The sequence below is a fragment of the Delphinapterus leucas genome, chromosome 17 (assembly GCF_059928025.1).
Source record: "Delphinapterus leucas isolate spDelLeu-1000000601 "Yukka" chromosome 17, BTC_Dleu_Yukka2, whole genome shotgun sequence".
Taxonomy (NCBI): domain Eukaryota; kingdom Metazoa; phylum Chordata; class Mammalia; order Artiodactyla; family Monodontidae; genus Delphinapterus; species Delphinapterus leucas.
In genome coordinates, this window is record NC_143145.1 from 7137116 (window position 1) to 7157037 (window position 19922).

The window sequence follows — 19922 nt, forward strand, 5'->3', positions numbered from 1 at the left end:
ACAAATGAATTTGCAATTACAATGTATTGCATACAATCAGAAACACAAAACAGACCCACAGAGACTTCATTATTAGCATTATCAGACTCCAAAAAACAAGTGAACTAGGTTCTAAATAGAATTCTAGAATTCATTGGAGGGGTTTAGCAGCAGATTAGATATAGTTTAAGAGAGTTGGTGAATGAGAAGATAGATTAGAAGGAATCATACAGAATGAGGATCGGAAAGACAACCAGATGGGAGGTGGGGAATAAACAGAAGAGAGTGAGTGTCTTAAGGAATACAGTGAGAAGAACTGCGGTGTGTTTAATTGGAGTCCCAGAGGAGAGAAGACAATAGGGAGGAGTCTAATTTGTATGATGTAATGCCTGAGAATTTTCCAGAAACGGAGAGAATCATCAGTCCACAGATTCAAGCAGACCATACACATGTCAAGCAAGATAAATAAATGGAAGTCCACAACGTACTGAAATTGTAGAAAACTAAAGACAATGAGAAAAATCTTAAAGGCTGACCAAAAGAAAAAGGGGGGTGGGTGGCAGCACTTACCTTTAAAAAAGTGAGAAATAAACTTCTCAGTAGCAATAGGAGAAGCCAAAAGACAGTGATGAAATGGGCTAAAAGAACGCCAAAGTTGGAATTCCCAGGCGGTCCAGTGGTTAGGACTCCGGGCTGTCACTTCTGGGGCCTGGGTTCAATCCCTCGTAGGGGAACTGAAATCCTGCAAGCCGTGCGGGGCAGCCAAAAAAAAAAAAAAAAGAATTCTACCCTTAAAAATATTTATGAAGAAGGAATAAAGACATTTTCAGATGACAAAATCACAGTTTATCCCCAATAAACCTGCACAAAGGAAATTCTAGTGATGATCTTCAAGTTGATCGAAGTTTAGTGATGCAGGAATGATTGAAGACCAAAGAAAGTGGTAAACGTCTTGTGGAGTTAAAAATATTTAGAACTAAAATCCACTGCAATGCTAGCATACAAACCACAAAGCAGGTAAATGAAGTTCAAGTGTGCTAAAGTCCTCACATCATCTGAGAAGAGAGTAAAGGTATTACTTCACGCTAGACTCTGATATGTCAGCAATGCATGTTTTGCCTTATGGGACCACTAAAAAGATAAAAATTATTACTTTCAACTAATAGTCCAAAATAGAATGATTGAAAAAGACAAAAATCCAGGGGGTGGTGGGACATAGGCAAGACAGACAGGAAACACATTTCATAAGAGTGGATTTAAATCAAACTATATCTTTAAGATCAAATGTAAATGGAATAAATGCTCCAATTAAAAGATAAGAATTGTGAAACTAAATTTTTAAAAGTCCAACATATGAATACCAGTAGATTGAAATAATGGAATTAAGTTATCCCATGGTAGGTATTATCACATAAACTAGAATTTAAGGCAAAAAGCATTACTAAGAAGGTCACTTTATAATGATAAAAACACCAAATTACCAGCGAAATATTCTAATTCTAGATTCTACTTATAATATGACTTCAAAACACATGAAGCAAACATTGATACATCTACAAGGAGAAATATATAAATCCACAATCACAGCGAGAAATTTTAACACGTAAACTCCCAGGGGCAACACTTACCTACTAGGGGATGAGAACCAGTAGAAAAATATTCACCACATCACCCTCAAGTGGCTGATTCTACATGAATCCTCAGATAGTCCCCAGAAATATAAAGCTGATCAGCAGTGATCAGCTCAATAAAACACCCTTGAATTGGATTGTCCTTCCTTGTTTTACTCTTCCCAGACCCCATTCTTTTTTCTTGGAATCATATTCCAAAATAAACTCATGCATGCAAGTACTTCTCTGAACCTTGCTACTTTGGGAACCCAGGCTAAGACACTTGGTACCACAAGCAGCTCTACAAACAGACATTCCAGATGGAGTCTGGTATTGGACCAATTGGATAGTGATAAGTATCTCATTGATGTTGGTAAGTGGGGTGATCTTAACCCCCGGCATGCAGCAGTATCACAGTTACTGAGATTTTCACCAGCAGTGAATTGGACTGATGAAGAAGGAAGAGGAAGCATTGATTTATGTAGTCGCAGCTCATAAAAAAAATATGGTCAATGTTAATTATAAGGAATGTAGAACTGGCTGACTTTGGTTGCTGGTCTTTAGAAGTCTTGTTAAGGGAAAAGAAAATGTCAGACTTGGTTAGCCTACTATCAACCCCAAGGAGTGCTGTAAAACTGGGAATGCTGGGAGTACAGCACGGTTACCAAGGAGAACAAACACAGCCTTAACAGTCTCTGATATCAGTGTCAGGGCCCAGAAAAGGAAACGGTAGACCTTGAGACATGGGATAGGGATATTCGAATGGACAAACCTGAGGACCTTGAACCCCAGAAGCAGTGCCCTCCCTCTTCCTAAAGGACAGTGGGGTTTTCTGGGGGGCGGGGGGTTGTTTCTTTGCTGTTTTTTAATTTTTTGGCCTTGCCAAGTGGCATGCAGGATCTTAGTTCCGCAACCAGGGATCGAACCCGCGCCCCCTGCAGTGGAAGTGCAGCGTCTTAACCGCTGGACAGCCAAGGAAGTCCCGACAGTGGTCTCTCTTGCCTGCAGACACTGCAGAGGCGCCACCAGCAACAGGAGCCTCACAAGATGATGTTTGTCCTAAGATTTGTCTCTACCTCCCTTATTTCCTCCAGATCAGCAGTCAGGTCAAGCACAGCCCAAGCGGGGCAATCAAACTCCTTCTCTAGGAAGAAATACTGTATACACCCAGAGAATTGCAAGCTTTGAGTAATATGCACTAGTGTGAACCAGGAGACCTCATGAATCAAGAGACCTCATGTTGGAGGGGATCTTAACGAACTGCTGAGCAGTAGGACCTCTTTGTAGTTCAGTTTCTTCATCTGTCAAATCTGATTAATAGAGCCTGTCCAACCTACTTTATATGGTTATCAGAGTAAATGAAGAAATTAATATTTATAGTGAACTCCGCTAGCCACTGTATTAGGCACTTCACATAAATTATTTAATTAGGATAAGATTGGATAAGTGTAAACACTTTTAAAATTAGTAATCTTGTTTAGAACACTTATAAATGTGTTATTTTAATAGCGTGCCCTAAGAGAAACTCAGTTCTAAGACTTGTGAAACCGTGATGGGTAATAGTTAAAGAAGAAGAAAAGGAAGCTAACATTTCAAAATTACAAATATATTAGAATATGGCTTTGAGTAAGTTGTTATTTTGTTTGGGGGAAGGTGGACCACCCAAAGAGTGTTTTAAGGACAGTTCTATTCCTTGATCTTGGGAAAAGCAGGGCAGGAAGAATTTTAATGCAGAAGCTCTGGATAAGCAGTTCAGTGGAGCAATGTAAATTCCTGTGTGATACACTGTGGTGTCATGGCTAAAGGCACAGCCACCGAAACCAGACTGCCTGGGTTTGAATCTCAGCTCTGGTGCTTAACCCACTGGGGGATGTGCTTTAGTTCTTTCATCTGCAGAATGGTAGTATCTATTGAGTAGCATTATTGGAAGATTAAATGCCTTAACTTACAAAATGAATGATGGCAATCATTATAGAAGCACCAGAAAGCCTGCTTGCTCTGGTGGAATCATATATGTAGTACACAGTGTCTAGAATAGAGGATACGCTTAAGATACAAATAAATGGGATAAATGAAATGCCCAGGTATTGGGGGGTATACGTGAAACACAATTGGCTGTGCGTTGAAAACAGTTGAGGCTTAGTAGTAGGTACACAGAGATTTCTTATACTATATTCTGTATTTTGGTGTACGCTTGAAATTTTTCTTACTAAAAATAATTTTAAAAAAAATATATCAGCCTAGGAAATCCAGTCGTTTCATATCTATATGCCCTCACTTCAGTTCATCTTTGTACTTAACCATTTAGCAGTCTGGGAGGTTGAGAACTGATGAAATGATAAAAAAAAAAGTAATGTTCATCTCATACTCATATTTCAGAGAGAATTTGATGCATAAAAGTGTTGAGCTGAGTCATGTTAGAAGTAGTTTGCTCAACTTTCTGGTCTCAAGCTGTGGTTGACAGCTTGTTCTCCTCTCAAAGTCCTTTCTTTCCTTTTTCTTGGGCCTAGAGCACCCCAAGTCTCCCCTGTAGCCAGGTATGGCATGTAATCAATGGAATGGAAGCAGAAAGGGTGTGTGCACATCCCTATGGCCTGAACACAGGCATGCCTGCAGCCCTTCTTCAACAAGTAAGGCAACTCTCAGGACTGCCAGAACAGCAAGATGGAAGGAACCTATATCTCAGAATGACCTCACAGAGCAGTTATCCTGCCAACTGGTTTGGCCAGACTATTACTGGAGAGAGAAACTTCCATTTTCTCGAAGCTACTGTATCTTTTTTTATAACAATCTAGCCTTCACTCTAATCAATACACAAGATGAAGAGTTTGAGTCCCAGATAGGGGAAATTTCTTCTTGTTCAAGGTCACACAGTAAGGAAGCAGCAGAGTCAGAAATTTAACCAGTGCCTACGAATATTCATTGCGTTGTACGTCTTCCCTTGCTTAATTGATAAATACGTAGTCTAACCTCTGCCAGAGTAAACCTCACTCAAGCTAGATGTTTCTATACTCGTTTCTTTGGTACAGGGCCCAAGTTACCATTTCCTTGGCCAAAGAGACCCAATACTGTCCTGAGGTTCAGTTTATACTATGAAATTAGTTATTCTATGCTATGGTCTGAATATTTGTGCTCTCCTCCCCAAATTCTTATGTTGCAATTCTAACCCCCAAGGTGATGGTGACAGGAAGTGGGGCTTTTGGGAGGTGATTAGGTTACGAGAGCAGAGCCCTCATAAATGGGATTGGTACCCTTATAAAAGAGACCAGGGAGCTTGCTTGTCCCTTCCACCACGTGAAGACACAGAGAGAAGTCGGCAATCTGCCACCAGGAAGAGGGCCTTCACCAGAACCCAACTATGCTGGTACTTTGATCTTGGATTTCGCAGCCTCCAGGACTGTGAGGAATAAATGTCTGTTACTTACAAGCAGTCTGTGGTATTTTGTTATGGCAGCCCGAAGGGACTAAGACATTCCCATAGCCTTTGTATTTGCCTTTATTGTGGGCCTTTAATCAGAGTTCCATGTTTAAAATGTATGTTTTTCATGCTGGACTGTTAGCTTCTGAAGGTCAGGGACATATTTTATTGATCCTTGTTTCCCCTGTGTTTTGTACATGACAGGGGCTTTACAAAGGTTCTTTGAGGGCTAACTGAATGACTAAATGAGGGAGGGAATAGATATTTGACAATGAGAACAAAATGTGGCTAAACTTCAAGTTGCTCTCCAAGGAAAATTTAGGAAGTAACTTTCACATATGTAAACACACACCAACAGGCAGGGACAGGGTCAAGGCCTCCAGTGTGCAGATAATATTACTGAACAAATACTGTAAGGTTAAACAGTAGCTAAAAGAGCTCAGCTGTGGTGTCCGAATGATTAGTTTATGCAGCCTCACAACACAAACCTGAAGAGCAGCTCGTTTATTTTTCATCCGTACTGTCAGCAACAGCACCTTTGTTTTGGGACAGAGCTCTCACGTGAGCAGTTAATGACACTCACTTGGTAAAGCACATGTTTCTAGAAACTCTGCTTTTCTTGATTTCACACTGTACCCAGATACTGGCAGCCAATAGTTTTTTTGTTTTGTTTTTAAACTAAAAATATAACTGCCCTGGTGGTGATAAGGTAAGAATTGTATAGTCTAGGGCTTCCCTGGTGGCGCAGTGGTTGGGAGTCCGCCTGCCGATGCAGGGGACACGGGTTCGTGCCCCGGTCCGGGAAGATCCCACATGCCGCGGAGCGGCTGGGCCCGTGAGCCATGGCCGCTGAGCCCGCGCGTCCGGAGCCTGTGCTCCGCAACGGGAGAGGCCACAACAGTGAGAGGCCCATGTACCGCAAAAAAAAAAAAAAAAAAAAGAAAGAAAAGGTATAGTCTAAATGGTATAACTCACTTCTAATTTTCATCATAGTACAAAGTCTGAGACAGACCTGGGTCTGAATCCAGTCTCTCCTACTCAAAAGTTGTATGATTTGGGGCAAGTTTCATAACCTGTCTGAGCCTCATTTGGAAAGGAGAGATAATACCAGTCTGCAGTGAACTGGTAAATGTTTAACAAATGGCTCTCGGGGAAAAAAAAAAAAAAAACCCTGGCTTTAGCGTTTGCTAATTTTCATGGTGTAATTATTACGACAGTGGCCTGTTTCATGCTGCCAATGTGATGTCCCTGAACACAGGGGAAGAGATGGACAGTTGAGTACAATATGATAAAGTATTTCCACCATACAGTAGATGTCATCACCTCTAGGGCCTAGATGACAGTCAAACAGTGACTGATAATAAAAAATTAGGAAGTGATGAATTTTAAGTACTTATTACCTTTGGTTTTAATATATATTTAGACATAACATATATAATATTTATATAATTTGATTTTTAATAATGGCTGAATATAGACACCAGCTCATCAAATTCCCAAAAATTTAACAATTGTCCCTTGTGAGCTGCATACCAGTTTCCAGCACACAACTGCCCAGCTCCAGCTCTTGGATTTCATAAACAACACTGCAACGAACGGATTTCTCTGTGGTACCTACCCACATCACAGGATGTATGACTGGCATGTGACCCAGTACTCTGCCAGATTGTTCTCCAGAATGGCCATAGCAGCTTACCTTCCTTCCCATCAGCAGTGCCCGAGGGCTTCCCCCTCGCAAGGTGCATCATTGCAGGATGAGCAAAATGAGAATGGACACTGCTGCAACTCCATGCAGCATTCCAAGAAACAGCCGAGCATCTGTCCTGGAACATGGACCCATCTTATAAGCATAGTGCTTAGTGATAAAAAGTAAAAGCAGAAGGAGATCTATAACACAATACTATTCATTTCAGTACATACAAAACAACAGACTTCCTTTTCAAGAACAGACAAATAAAAAATGCACATCAGATATGTTTGAACTGTTGCCGGTGGAGGGCAGGGATTCACTATGTCAGCAATATTTATCGGGCATTATATGGGATTGTGTATCTACAAGCATCCGACATGGTACTTGCCACTTGGTCCCTTCCCTCACCCTGGCCAGCAAAAACTATGCTGATTTTATGAGCCACGTCCTTTAATGAGCTGTGCAAGGTTGCACATTTAAAAAATTTTTCCAGAAAAATACATGGATCCTGTGTTTACTATATTTCCACAGTTAAGCAATATTTTCAATATAGGACACGTAGCAATCATCAAAGCGTAACAACATCATGGCCCGTTTGTCTCTATGTGGCTGGCATTCATTTTAACAATTTCCGAGCAACAAGCAGTTTCAACTCTGTCTTATGTATATTATCCCACTTAATCTTCCCAGAAAAGATTTGAAGCTCAGAGAAGCCACATTTTGCCCAAGATGAAAGAACAAGGGCCACAGCTGTCTAGCTAATACAGGAGTGACCAGGTCCCCTGCCAGGGAGAACAAGAAGGTCCATGTGGACTTTGCTGGTAAGTGTGGGACCACTGGGCTGCACCCTACATATCGATTACACTCTCTATTCCAAGGCAGGAAGCAAATATAACAACAATGATTAACTTACAAGTGTGAATTATTTGATATTGAAGTAAAGGTAAAGCTGGTAAGGACCTTGGAGGTTAAAAAAAAAAACACCCCCACACAACAACCTTGCCTTTATTCACATGATTGGAATAACAAGGCTTAGAAAATTCAACTTTTCTAATTTGCCCAAGGTCATACAGAAAATTGTCCACATAGCCAGGAGAGGAAACCCAGTTTCCTAACTCTTAGACTAAGTGTGATTTAATAGAATCAGATAGATGGGAAATCCTAGAAATCTACAGGGTGATTGATTAGCTAGCTATAAAGCCTAGACAAGCTGCTGGATGTTCCCAAGCGACTGTTTCCTCAGTCATAAAAGGGCTGACACCTCATATGCTCACATGACTCATACAGCTGTTGGCAAAGATCATTCATCCATCCATTTATGTATTCCATCAACAAGAGGCACCTTCTCTGTGCCATGCACTGTTGTAGGCACAAGGATGCACTAGTGAGTATATCAAAATCCCTGCACTTGTCGAGCTTACATTCTAGTAAGCGTATTAAAAAAATACTAAGAGTAAGGAGAGTGATGGAGAAGGTTAAGGAGGCCAGATATAAGATGAACAGAGACCTAAGTGAAATGAGGGAGCAAGCTGTTCCAAAGTCTGGAGGTAGGACATTCTAAGGAGACCAGCAAGAAAAAAGCTCCAAGAGAGTAATAAACTTGGCTTGTTCCCAGCCTCCCATGCAACTGAGGGTGACCATGCAACCTGATCCTGACCAATGAGACTGGAGAACACATTTGCTGAAGAATATCGAGAAAAGCTGCCTCCAAATTAAAGAAGGGCCCTCTTTCCCACTCAATCTCTTTCTTTTCTTCCTGTCTTGAACACAGTTATGTGAAGACGCGATGGCCAGAGCCGTGAAAAGCCATTTTGCAAACATAAGGCAACAAGCAACTTCTCTACTCTCCTCCAAACAGAACCAAAGATTGGAGCCAGGAGTGTGAGACGCTTAAAGCTCTCTCCTAAACTGAGCACAGAGAGGTCAAGTAACTTGCCCAACATCACACAGCTAGTATGATGTAGAGCCAGGACTTGAACCCAAGTATTTTATCCCCAAATGGCTGCTTTTATTTTTTCCACTGCATCCTTTTCCTTGCCTACAGTCCTCCTCTCAGCCCTTTTCTCTGCCTACACTCTTCCTAGGCAATCATACCCAGGACCAAGCTGTCAACCATCACTTCTAGGAGAGAATTCAAAATCTACATTTTTAGTCCCGGGCTCTCTAATAAGAGCCAATCCCTCACCCTCAAATTTCTGCTAGATTGTCCCATCAGCTGTCTTATTTCAAGTTCCTTGTGCCTACAACTGAGCACATTTCCCCCTGTAGTGCCCTCCAACTACGTGTCCTCTCCTTAACTTAGTTCATTTTAGGTAATGAAAGCTCAGTCCTCCCAGTCACCACGAGGTGTTGAGGACAGAACATGGGTTTTGAAATCCAACAGGCTTGGGTTGGAATTGACCAGCCTTCAGTTGCAGAATCCTTGGGAGGGCTAAAGAAATAGATACGGCATGAGCTTCCAGGAGCAATAACCAAAGCCACACTGTCAACCTGAGCTGCCAAGGGAGCTGGCAGCTCCAGAGCCTCAGTTGCCACTGTCCTGGTCGAGGGGAAAACCAGCATAATCAGGAAGCAGCCACTGCAGCTCCAGCCCCACAACCTGTCTGCCGCAATTCACTCTGCAGAATAGGAGCCCTTCTCCTTATCTCATCCTGAAACTGTATCCTCTTTCCATCAAATCAGTGGTACTCTGTAGCAGCCAATTCCACTGTCTTTCTAGTTACCATTTTCCTCATGCCTCTGTAGTGCCAGAAATATTATACCAGGAGTATGTCCCCTGTCACCGGTATCCCATCCCAATTCACGGCCAATGTCAGTTTTCCCAACTTCTCCCTCCACCCGTTCCTGCCGTCGTTCCTTCCTTCCTTACAAACTTTCAACAGGCAATTCCCCATCTCAGAGTCTGTCTGCAGGGGTCTCAGTCTGAGGCAGTTGGTACTGGAAGTGGTCCTGGAAAGCCAACTCTGAAATGGGATTTCCCTTAGCCATAAAAAAAAAGAATGAAATAATGCCATTTGCAGAAACATAGATGGACCTAGAGATTATCATATTAAATGAAGTAAACCAGACAGAGAAAGACAAATATAGGATATCACCTATATGTGGAATCAAAAAAATGATATGAAGGAACTTATTTACAGAACAGAAACAGACAGACATAGAAAACAAACTTATGGTTACTAAAGGGGAAAGGGGGGTGGGGTGGAGGGGAGGGATAAACTAGGAGTTTGGGATTAGCAGATACAAACTACTATATGTGAAATGAACAACAAGGACCTATTGTATAGCAGAGGGAACTATATTCAATATCGTGTAATAAACTATAATGGAAAAGAATCTGAAAAAATACATACATAACTGAATCACTTTGCTGTGCACCAGAAACTCACACAACATTTTAAATCAACTGGACATCAATTTAAAATAAAATGGGATTTTAGAGATGGACCACTTGCTGTCCAGCTGGCAGTGAGGACCCCTTCACTGGTGGTAGGGGGAGGATGACAGCCCTTGACATGTTGTGGTGGAGTTGTAGTTTGAGGGAGTGCATAATTGAAATAGCGAGAAAGCAGTGGTTCTGGAGTTTGAAACTCGGTCCCTGTGACTCTGAAGCCTGTGTTTCTTTTTTTTTTTCTTTTTTTATGACAAATTGTATTCCAAAGTGGCTCTAGTAGTACCAGAGACATTGATGTAGAGTGTAAATATTGTTTCAGGTAAAGTGAAAATGGATAAAAGCGATATTTCTAGTTAATATATTTTTAGATAATGTGATTTTAAATATGAGTTAAAATGTAATAAATATTAATGAACTTATTTACAAAACAGAAACAGACTCACAGACATAGAAAACAAACCTACGGTTACCAAAGGGGAAAGGAGAGGGGAATAAATTAGATAAACAACAAGGTCCTACTGTGTAGCACAGAGCACTATATACTCAGTATCTTGTAATAACTATAATGGAAAAGAAAAAATGTAATAAATATTAAAAATAGATGTCTTACTATTTTATCTATTTTGAAAGGTTTATATATTTGGAATTACAGGGGAGTTTTTTTGTTTTGTTTTTTAAGGAGAACTACTTTATTTTGAGTAGTAAACAAAACTCCATTTATAACATAATAAAAAAATCTTCCATCAATTTCTTCACAGTTAGTCCAAAGAATAAAACCTCTGACTTAGAGTTTACATTTAACCTTAAATATTCTGAAATCCATCCATGTCAACTTTGGAATTTTAGTCTTGCCTGATACTATGAAATAGGGCAAACCTTGATCAATGGGCAAATTCCTAATTTTTGCCGTTCAGCCACTTTTCTGGATCTTGCTCTCTGATTCCGTACATTCCAGAGTGTTCAATGGATTTGTAATGAACTTCCAAGATGAAGGGGAATTTCTTGCTCATTGTTTGCCTGAAACCTTGGCTTGTGTTCATCTTTTTAAAGAAAAAATATTCTCCAAACATGCCCACAAGTTCAGCTAGTAAAACTCCTTTAAAGATCTTCTTCTTTTTTTTTTTTTACTTCTATGAAGTATTTTTTTAACATATTTATTGGAGTATAATTGCTCTACAGTGGTGCATTGGCTTCTGCTGTATAACAAAGTGAATCAGCTATATGTACACACATATCCCCATATCCCCTCCCTCTTGTGTCTCTCTCCCACCCTCCCTATCCCACCCCTCTAGGTGGTCACAAAGCACCGAGCTGATCTCCCTGTGCTATGTGGCTGCTTCCCACTAGCTATCTATTTTACATTTGGTAGTGTATATATGTCCACACCACTCTCTCACTTCGTCCCAGCTTACCCTTCCCCCTCCCCGTGTCCTCAAGTCCATTCTCTATGTCTACGTCTTTATTCCTGTCCTGCCACTAGGTTCTTCAGAACCTTTTTTTTTTTTTTAGATTCCATATATATGTGTTAGCGTAGGATATTTGATTCTCTCTTTCTGACTTACTTCACTCAGTATGACAGACTCTAGGTCTGTCCACCTCACTACAAATAACTCAATTTCGTTCCTTTTTATGGCTAAGTAATATTCCATTGTATACATGTGCCACATCTTCTTTATCCAGTCCTCTGTCGATGGACACTTAGGTTGCTTCCATGTCCTGGCTATTGTAAATAGTGTCTTGGTGCTCTGGCCGGGTGTCAGGCCTGAGCCTCTGAGGTGGGAGAGCCGAGTTCAGGACATTGGTGCACCAGAGACCTCCCAGCCCCACGTAATATCAGTTGGCGAGAGCTCTCCCAGAGATCTCCGTCTCAATGCTATGACCCAGTTCCACTCAACGACCAGCAAGCTCCAGTGCTGGACACCTTATGCCAAACAACTAGCAAGACATGAACACAACCCCACCCATTAGCAGAGAGGCTGTGTTTCTATTTCAGTGTTAAACATCAACTGTGTGACCTTGGCTGAATCACCTAACCCCTTTTCTAGCTCTGAAATTCTACAGCTCTACCTTGAGGGAACGTATTACCCGATGAGCTATAATGGCACAATCCAGTAATGTCTTAACTAGTGCCAAGTATCTGGTTCTCTTTCTTTCCAGTGTTTGTTTCCAGGGAGGATAAGCACAGTTCTGCTCAGCCATCATACTCTTTAGGTTCCCTGTTTCTCATCCTGCTAATGGGAGATAGTGGATGATTTGTCCTGAAGCATGTAGTTCATTTAACAGCTCAAATCCTCTTCCTCCTTTACCCTGCTTCCCCCAGTTACCACGTTGTTCTGTGCTTCATTATAAAACACATCCTTCTTTCCACTATATTGACCCCAAGTATTTCATCAATTCACTTGTGTCACTGAAAGCCAAGTGTTTATTCAGGCTGGCTACAAACAAAGGCTACTCTGTGAGGTTGTGACTGCAGTCAAGCTGACCAGATTACCTTTCACAAGATGGGTTGCTTTTTATTTGTAAAATGGCAGTATCTTTTGTAGACATGATACGTCGGTGGCACATAATTGCACCAACCTAACAAATAGTCTGTGGTCATCTTGATCTGTATTTACTCCTAGTTTTGTCCATCTTTTGTCACTGTATTTACAGAGTTGTACTATTGTATAGTTATAATTTTATATTTTGTTTATTTGACCTACTTCAAAGGTTTTTCCATTCTGTTAACCTGGACTTCAGTGTTTTAATTGTCGCTTTATATTAGCAAGAATTTATTGGTTCACTCAACAAACATTTACTTAATAACTACTTAAGTATTCTTTTGTGGATTTCTCCCAGTTTTTATTATTGTAAATAATGTGATAAATGTCTTTGTGTACATACCTCTCTTGATCTTCTGGTTTATTTTCTTAGGATAAATTCCCCAAAGTGGGGTCATTAGAATGAACATTTTTGTAGCTCTTAAAGCTAACAGCCAACCACGTGTGACTACATCACTGACTCTATTTTTTCATGCTCCCAGTCATTCAGGAGATAAAATCCCTACTTTTTTGTAAATGCAGGACGCCCAGCCCACCCCCAAACTGGCTTTTGCCTGTCTCTCTCCCTCATTTCTCAACACTCCTCAATTTTGCATTTCCCTCGCTTCCACCCATACAAAATGTACATAGATTTTTACGTGCAGGATACCTTGTTTTGAACATATTCCTGCTACCATAGGTGCTGTACTGGAGCAGAATGCTGGACAAATGGCCAAACAGTCATTATAAAACTTTATCCTCTTTGCTCAGAGCTGTGGACTCAATTGTGTCTCCCAAAATTCATAGCCTGAAACCTTAACCCCCAGTGTGATTGTATTTGGAGATGGGGCCCTTGAGAGGTGATTACTTTAAAAAAAATTTTTTTTATTGGAGTGTAATTGCTTTACAATGTTGTGTTAGTTTCTGCTGTACAGTGAAGTGAATCAGCTATATGTATACATATATCCCCTCCCTCTTGCATCCCCCCCCCCATTCCCACCCAGCTAGGTCATCGCAGAGCACTGAGCTGAGCTCCCTGTGCTATACAGCAAGTTCCCACTAACTATCTATTTTACACGTAGTAGTGTATTTATGTCAAACCTAATCTCCCAATTCATCCCACCCTCCCCTTCCCCCTGTGTCCACATGTCCATTCTCTACGTCTGCGTTTCTATTCCTGCCCTGCGAATAGGTTCATCTGTACCATTTTTCTAGATTCCACATATATGCGTTAATATACGATACTTGTTTTTCTCTTTCTGACTTAGTTCACTCCTTATGAGCTCATGGAGCTCAATATCAAAAAAGCAAACAACCCCATTAAAAAATGGGCAGAAGACCTAAATAGACATTTCACCAAAGAAGACATACAGATGGCCAAGAGGCACATGAAAAGCTGCTCAGCATCACTAATAGTTAGAGAAATGCAAATCAAACTTACAATGAGGTATCACCTCACACCAGTCAGAATGGCCATCATCAAAAAAATCTACAAACAACAAATGCTGGAGAGGGCGTGGAGAAAAGGGAACCCTCTTGCACTGTTGGTGGGAATGTAAATTGATACAGCCTCTGTGGAGAACAGTATAGAAAAGCCTTAAAAAACTAAAAATAGAACTACCATATGATGGGGCCTTTGGGAGGTGATTACTTTTAGATGAGGTCATGAGGATGGGGTCCTCATAATGGGACAGTGTCCTTATAAGGAGAGAACAAAGATCTCTCCCTGTCTCTCTCTCTCTCTCTCTCTCTCTCTCTCTTTCTCTGTCATGTGAGGACACAGCAAGAACACGGTCATCAGTAGAATATAGAGGGCACTCCAGGGGTACAGAAGAGTCTGTTTCTTGGCCCAGGGGTGATTGCATGGGTGTTCACTTTACAATAATTTATTCAACTCTATATGTACATTTTATGCTTTGTGTACATAATGTATTTTAAACTTCAAAGTGCTTTTAAAAAACTACCTCAAATCCCAGATATTTTTAAGATGCAATGAAATATGATATTATAGTAAAATGGACAAATTTAACTATCCAAACACACCAGGCATATCCATTATCAGAAATAAGCTTTGATCATTGTCATCCACCTTTCACTAATTCTGGACTTCATCCAGACTGAAGCTCAAGCGGCTTTCAACCAGCACCAGAGACCAGAAGTGCTTCAGACTAATTCACGTTTCCTTTGGTTCACTCAGAGCTTAATATAATGATGATGCCTCATTATGATAAAAACGGGATTAAAACCACAAAATTCCAGGGCCCCAGAAAGAGTGCAGAAAAGATTATCTCAAAATAAGTAGTAAAACGAGTGGCCTAGATTCCATCCCTGCTGACCTGGAGGCTGTGATTTACCTGATTTGGTTCTTCACAGTTCTAAGTTCCATAACTGTATTTCACAAGCTTGGTATACTTAGCTTTCTTTTGGAGGTATGTGTGTTATAAATAATAGTAGTCGGAAACCTTGTTAGGACTTTGCCGATTTGGTTTTTTGGAGAAGTGTTGAATTTTTTAGAAAATCTATTAGGAAAAAATATTCATATAAGCCAATTATTTACATGAATGAAATTTCAGAAAGAATGCTTAAACAAGGTTTCCAAACAGTCTAATGATCTTTAGAAAAGTGAAGAAGGTATACTCCAGGAACAAATTATAATAGCATCAATCCTCTAAAAGCAGTAGGCTATGAATGTTAGCAGATGGTTTGTGATCATTAGTAATGATTAAAAATCAGCATGGTTTTTCTAGGGAAATTTTTTCTCATTAGTCTTATTTCCATTTTTAAGAGAGTTACTAGGTTCATGGATAAAGAGAATGTCACAGACATACCATATCTCAGAGTTCACAAGGCATGGGTGCTGGTTCCATTAAGCAGTTAATGTTTTTTAAAAGCTGTCAGGTTACTAATATTGTCTTGCCAACCTCAAAGAACTCAATGCTTCAGCCTGCCCATATAACACTTGATAAATATCTGGATTAAGAGGAAGAAAACGTACTTATCAACTGTACATGTGACCCAGAACTGGACGAAGAGTTTATACCTTGCACTGCAGACTCACACGTAGAAGGATTTAAACATGTTCCAAAAGAGGACTGAAACTATTGAAAAACAGTAGTTTAGAAAAAGTTCAGCAACACAAGGTCAGCATTGAGACAATCTGACTTGACATCAGTGTAGTTGGAAAAGACCCAAAGTTTTAGCCAAGTACAGTCTACATTTGAGCCAACAATGTGATGTGGCCACATGCAAAGCTAACGTGATTATAGGCTGTATTAATACCAGCATAGTGTCCACATCAAGTGGGTGATGTTCTCACAGTGTTCTAGACTCATTAGAGCAGAAATACTCTTCAATCTGGAGTGTCTCATTTTGAGGGGGAAATGATAAACCAAGAAATGAGCAGAGGACAAGTGGGATTATGGATGATCTGGAAATTAAGCCATGTGAGAAGACCTGAGAATATTTCACCTTAGAGGGAACCTGGGAGCCGTCTTTAAATATTTGGATGGCTATCAGAAGGAGGAAGTTCTTTTCATTGGTTGGTTGGTTGCTTTTCCCACGTGCTGCAAAGGGTAGAATTCAGAGAAATTTCATAGAATGGTAGATTTCAAATTAAGAAAGAATTTCTACAGTTTGGGCCAATGCAACATGGAAGGGGCATCCCTATGAAGTATTGGACACAAGGGATCCAGAAGAGCACATGCACAGGGACTGAGGTAAGAACGAGGGATAATACCTCACGAATGGTAACTGGCAAGGGCTTTGGAACCATACAGACCTGCCATCAATCCTATCTTTCTATACTTAATAGCTCTGTGACTTTGAGCAAGTTACTTAACCTCTCTGAGCTTTGGTTTCCTTATTTATAAAATGGGAATAGTAACATACTCATCTCACGGGACTTTTTTTTTTTTTGTGGTACGCAGGCCGCTCACTGTTGCGGCCTCTCCCATTGCGGAGCACAGGCTCCGGACGCACAGGCTCAGTGGCCACGGCTCACGGGCCCAGCCGCTCCGAGGCATGTGGGATCTTCCCGGACCGGGGCACAAACCCGCATCCCCTGCATCGGCAGGCGGACTCTCAACCACTGCGCCACCAGGGAAGCTCCGGGACTTTTTTTTTAATTGAAATGTAGTTGATTTACAATGTTGTGTTAGTTTCTGTTGCACAGCAAAGTGATATATATATGTGTGTGTGTGTGTATATATATATATATAAAATATATACACATTATTTTTTAATATTCTTTTCCATTATGTTTCATCACCGAATATTGAATATAGGTCCCTGTGCTATACAGTAGGACCTTGTTGTATATCCATTTTCTATATAAATCAGAACTTTTTTGATGATTAAATAAGACAATGCTCTTATTGATAACCCTTGTGGAAATTACTTCAGTGGAATTACTTCAGATCCTCAAACCTGCAAGGCAGAAAGATTTTTATCCCCTGATAAAACCTCCTTTGCCTAGAAATCACGTTTGCCTATGGTGAATTTTTCTATAAAAATTGGGAGTACTTGGCACTTTTACTATCCAAATTAGGCAAAAAAAGTTGTGATTTCATGTTTTCATCAGCCCCCATTTTTGCCATTTCTGTCCTGAGACAGTAATAGGTTCAAAGCCATCTTTCACACTTACCTCGACCCTCTCCTTGCTGGAATATTTGCTCAGCTGTAGACTCAGGGCAGAATCTTTCTTCATCCATCTCCACAGCCAGGCAAGCTTGGCACATTGCACAACCCCTCGCAGCACAGTACAAGAGCAATGCAGGTGACACCCGGACATGACTTGGTATTGCGTGTCATGGAGGAATTAAAATAGGGAGATGTGCTAGGCAGAATCCCAGAGTGGCTCAAGACTCTTGACCCCTGGGGTATATCCTTGCAGAGTCCCCTTCCCTGGAGTGTGAATAGGATGGGTTTCATTTTGGTTATTAGGTAAAATGAGAAAGAGGTTTGGTGGATACAATGAAGGTCCCAAACCAGCTGTCTTTAAGTTACTCCAAAGGAAGTTTATCCTGAGTGAGTCTGACCAAATCAGGTGAGCCCTTTAAAGGGACCTGGCACTTCATAAGGAAGAGATTTAAAGTACAAAAGATTCTCCTGCTGGCTTTGAAGAATTAGTCTGCCACATGAGCCGGCCTAGAGAGGGAGCAACATGACAAGGAGCTGAGAGTGGGCCTCAGCCAACAGCCAGCAAGAAAATGGGGGTCTCAACCACACAATCACAAGGGGATGACTCCTGTCAACAACCAGTGAGCTTAGTGTAAGACCCCGAACCTCAGGTGGGACCCCAGCCCAGATGACACCTTGATTCTAGTCTGGTGAGACCCTGACCAGAGAACCCAGTTAACCCGTGTCCAGACTTCTGACCCACAGAAAGTGTGAGATAATAGATGTGTACAGCTTTAAGTCTCTAAATATGCGGTAATATGTTTTGCAATAACTACATGCAATGCAAAGTGTGTGCAGGAGTGAGAAACCCATTTGGCCATCCCTGTCATTTTCTCTTGAGAGCCTGCATTTTCTGTGGCATTGCAGTAAAAAAATCAGTGTCCTTCTCTGCTCAGAAGAGAAGGGAAGTGTAAATTTTGGCAGGGCCTCGTGGAGATATATCTCCCCAGGTGCTTGGTGAGTAGAAAGAAGTAGATAAGTGGGTCCTATTATCTTCACTATCCTGCGGAGGCCAAGGAGGAGAAGCAGGCTCTGAGGTCTAGACCCACGTACCTCCCTACCAGTCTAGATCTGGAAGCTTCTGGGTCCAGAGCTAAGAAGAGAGGTCCAGACTGAATATGGCTTTAGGAGGCACCTGCATATGGATGGTAATGAATCTGCAGTGGATGTCTCCATTGCCAGAAAGATTGTGAATGGTGAGAACGGAAGATGTGGGAAAGAATCCTGGAAAACACCTACGCTTACATTTAAGAAACAGCCAGAAAAGAGCAGGCTGGCAAAGCCAACTGAAGTGGAGCCGTGCAGGGGCAGGAAGGCAATGGGGAGGGCGTGATGTCACAAGAGCCAAGGAAGGGAGGAGAGAAAAAGGGAGGATCAGAAGAACTAAATACGGCGGAGAGGCAGGTACGGTGCAGACCTGAGAAGGGCTTTACTCAACCTAAGGTTGACGAGGTTGTCAGAGATCTTGGCCAGAGCACTTTCAGAGGAGTATTGGGGCAGGAGCCAGAGCGAGGTGATGTGACGGGTAAATACAGTACGGAGTAAGGATGGAGCATCATTCTTTCAAGAACTTTGTCTGGGGCTTCCCTGGTGGCGCAGTGGATAAGAATCTGCCTGCCGATGCAGGGGACATGGGTTCGAGCCCCGGTCCAGGAAGATCCCACATGCAGCGGAGCAACTAAGCCCGTGTGTCACAACTACTGAAGCCCACGTGCCTAGAGCCCGTGCTCCACAACAAGATGAAGCCACCGCAATGAGAAGCCCGTGCACCGCAACACAAAGAGTAGCCGCCGCTCGCTGCAACTAGAGAAAGCCCGTGTGCAGCAACGAAGACCCAATGCAGCCAAAAATAAATAAAATTAAATCTTTTTAAAAAATTAAAAAAAAAAGAACTTTGTGCAGGGTGGGGAGAGACAGGAGGAGGAGGACAGTGAGGGACTGTGTGGGGAGCAAGAATTGGTTTGAATTCTGACGGGAAGGAGTCAATATAGATGGAGAAGCCTCCCACCAAGAAGGACTTTTGTTCCCTAAGCCCAGGTCTTTTACAATATCTGCAAGCCTTTTGAGACGATGGGGGAGAATTTGGGATTGGTAAAGGGATAGGTGGGCTCTAAATTGTTTCTAGAGCCACATTTCTGTTCTTGTGAAGACTTGATTTGTAAGACAGTACAGTTGTTTTTAATTCCTCAAAAAAAAACACAACTGGGCTGCAACTTGAATGAAATAAGGTGCTGACCCACTCATCCAACTACATATCTGAAATTTGCTTCTTTGTATCGGAGAGAAGGTCTTCAACTAAGATGGAAATCAAAAGAAAAAAAATAGAAACATAACATATTTTTCTCTTATGTATTTATAAACTTTCCAGAGCACCTACTGTGTGTAAGGCCCCGGCTGCGTTGGATACTGTAGTTGGAGAGGGGTGGAGAAAGGTTGCAATTCGAGGTTAATAATTTTCCACCCTGTTCTGAGAAACATCTTCAAAGCCATGCTAACAGGTTGGCTCTGGTAGATAAGGTGCCATCAACCCTTGCAGTCAGTCTTCTAGACATTGTTCCACTAATTGGCTTCCCAGAGCTGCTTGCTTGGCTCTGCCAAGGGGTGATTAACAGGCTGTGCTGATGCGGCTCCCAGC

The 19922-nt window shown here is 41.5% G+C and overlaps 1 protein-coding gene across 1 annotated transcript in view; it reads left to right on the plus strand.

Annotated features, from left to right (window-relative positions):
- Positions 1 to 19922, plus strand: part of LOC111165060 (uncharacterized) — an 85572-nt gene that overhangs the window by 57697 nt on the left and 7953 nt on the right. Inside the window, exon 4 of the mRNA XM_089898688.1 lies at positions 7388 to 7518. The gene's annotated coding sequence lies outside the window, so the exon portion shown is untranslated. The remainder of the gene's footprint in view (positions 1 to 7387; positions 7519 to 19922) is intronic.